Source organism: Alosa sapidissima, chromosome 3 (genome assembly GCF_018492685.1).
Source record: "Alosa sapidissima isolate fAloSap1 chromosome 3, fAloSap1.pri, whole genome shotgun sequence".
In the NCBI taxonomy this organism is placed as follows: domain Eukaryota; kingdom Metazoa; phylum Chordata; class Actinopteri; order Clupeiformes; family Clupeidae; genus Alosa; species Alosa sapidissima.
The window spans coordinates 34413182-34416059 of record NC_055959.1 but is presented as its reverse complement, the minus strand read 5'-3'; the positions used below and the strand labels follow the sequence as shown (position 1 = coordinate 34416059).

General features: G+C 50.7%; 1 protein-coding gene across 6 annotated transcripts in view; it reads right to left on the bottom strand.

The window, feature by feature from the left end:
- Positions 1-2499: 2499 nt before the first annotated feature.
- ccser2b (coiled-coil serine-rich protein 2b) overlaps positions 2500-2878 on the bottom strand; it is an 83604-nt gene continuing 83225 nt past the window's right edge. For all 6 annotated transcript variants that reach the window (XM_042085229.1, XM_042085228.1, XM_042085232.1 and 3 more), the window contains one exon: positions 2500-2878. This exon is cut by the window's right edge and continues 822 nt beyond it. The gene's annotated coding sequence lies outside the window, so the exon portion shown is untranslated.

Here is a 2878-nt window from a genome sequence, read left to right as displayed (position 1 = left end):
GAGAGAGAGAGTGGGAGAGATGGAGCACAACAGAGTTAAATGTAGACTCTCATCCATCTCCACATGCTAGCAGGAACAGCAACAGAGGCAGCAGAGTTAGATGGAGCTCATGAGAGAGGCAGCATGGATGCAGCGGCAGCAGGGATGGAGAGGCAGTATGATGCAGAGTCACAGAGAGAACACAGACAGGACCACTACAGCACCAGATGAAGAGCTAGCGTTCTAGCGTTAGCTCTAACGTTAGCGTTAGCCTTACTGTTAGTTTACTCTGGGGCAGCATACAGGCTCTCTGGGGCAGAATGCAGGCTTTCTGGGGCAGCATACAGGCTCTCTGGGGCAGAATGCAGGCTCTCTGGGGCAGAATGCAGGCTTTCTGGGGCAGAATACAGGCTCTCTGGGGCAGAATGCAGGCTTTCTGGGGCTCTCTGGGGCATAATGCTTCTATCAAAGCGACTTACATGTAAATGACTACAAGGGCCAGTCTCCCCAGAGAAGCTCAGGGTAAGTGCCTTTACTGGCTACTGCATGCTAGCCAATGCCCCTATGTAAATCAGGTTTCTAGGCCAAGTAAACTTGCGTATACAAGGAATTTGGTCTCTGCATTTATCCCATCCGTGAATTAGTGAAGACACAGAGCACACAGTGAACACACAGTGAGGTGAAGCACACACTAACCCGGAGCAGTGAGCTGCCTGCAACAACAGCGGCGCTCAGGGATCAGTGAGGAGTTAGGTGCCTTGCTCAAGGGCACTTCAACTGTGGATGTGGGCATGGGAGTAGGCCACGGCTGCCCCAACACACACACGCACACACCCTGACCAGTAGGCCACGGCTGCCCCAACACACACACGCACACATCCTGACCAACAGGCCACGGCTGCCCCTACACACACACACACACACCCTGACCAACAGGCCACGGCTGCCCCAACACACACACGCACACATCCTGACCAACAGGCCACGGCTGCCCCTACACACACACACACACACCCTGACCAGTAGACCACGGCTGCCCCAACACACACACACACACCCTGACCAGTAGGCCACGGCTGCCCCAACACACACACACACACCCTGACCAGTAGGCCACGGCTGCCCCAACACACACACACACACACCCTGACCAGTAGGCCACGGCTGCCCCTACACACACACCCTGACCAGTAGACCACGGCTGCCCCTACACTACCCCCACAGAGTAGCCTCCTGCTCACGCTGAGGCTGTTGGTATTGCAGAGGTTGGCCTATCACAGGAACCAAAGGGAAGTGTTCCATTGCAGAGGTTGGCCTATCACAGGAAGAGGGAAGTGTTGCATTCAGTTCCATTTGACGGTACTCTATAGAGCCCAGAGTCTAATCCTCCTAATCCATTACTAGGATGCGGTAACATATTTGATTCCCAAAGTCTCTTGCTAATATGTGTTACTTTGGATAAAATCATCTGCTAAATAGCAGTCAAAGCAGCATAGATTTGCTCGGGTCCAAATCAGATGTGTTTATGTGTCTGTGGCCTCTCTGCCAGACTAACTTTTCTTCTCAGGATCGAGCTCTCTAAGAGCGATCAGTCGACGACATATTAGCTGTGTGTGTGTGTGTGTGTATGTGTGTGTGTGTGTGTGTGTGTGTGTCAAATCAACTCAACCCTAATGGACATGAGCCAGTGATGAAGCAGACCCAGCCAAGGGGATCAGTGGGAGGGTGGTGGCATCATCCCACAGTCAGTGAGTCAGGAGCAACGCACACACACACACACACACACACACACACACACACACACACACACACACGTACACGCACGCACACACGCACGCACGCACACGCACGCACGCACATACACGCACATACACGCACATACACACACACACACACCACAAGTGACAATGGCCAACGCGTGCTGGGCCTTCCACCCACAACCCAAACTCCAAACTCAATTATACGCCTGTTTGTTCACGCTTTTCACAAGCTGCTGCTTTGATGACATTTGAACAGTGTTTTGTAGGAAGCAATTTGGGCTTGGGAGTTTTTTCAGTGTGTTGTAGGATTTAAAACCACTGGCCAAAACCTCCCCAGAAAATAGAAGTGTTTTCCCATCGGCCACTCTGGCTCCTCTTTCTGCTATGGTAGCAGTGTGTAATAAATGTTTTATAACCACGTGGGTTCTAACAATGCAGAAGTCCACCTTTGCAGAGAGGACCTGACTGTTAATGGTCCAGGCAAGGACATCCTGTAAGCATTCATTTTAGAAAACTACTTTTAATAATTTAAGTTAATTGTTTAATAATGCATAAGTTGGCTTGTTAAAGCGTGGACCACCATGTAATGGTGTGTGTGTATGTATGTGTGAGAGTGTGTGTGTGTGTGTTGCTATTGTGTGCCGACTCCCTCTCTCTCTCTCTCTCTCTCTCTCTTTCTCTCTTTCTATCTCTCCGTGTGCTCGGTACAAAAAGTCTTCCAACAAAGAAACAAACGAACAAACCAACAGGCCGAGTTAAATAAATAAAAAGCTCTGTGTTTATTGGGTGACCTTGTGCAGCGGGTGCTACCGTGTGTGCGTCTGGATGAGAGTGTGTGAGCGGCGCAGATAAACGCCATGTTTACTAAACACATCAGAGCCAGAGACGCCGCACACCCACTGAGACGCAGAGCCTGGCTGACCTTGCACTGCTTGGAAAGTAGGATCATGCTAGCGGGGACCAGGTATGCACATATGTGTGTGTGTGTGTGTGTGTGTGTGTGTGTGTGTGTGTGTGTGTGTGTGTGTGTGTGTGTGTGTGTAAGGGATGTTGCTGTCTGGCCTTGCTCCTAGGTGATATCTCAGACGCTTTGTTGTGCGTGGTTTATGTGCAATTTCATCTGTGTGACTGAGGAACTG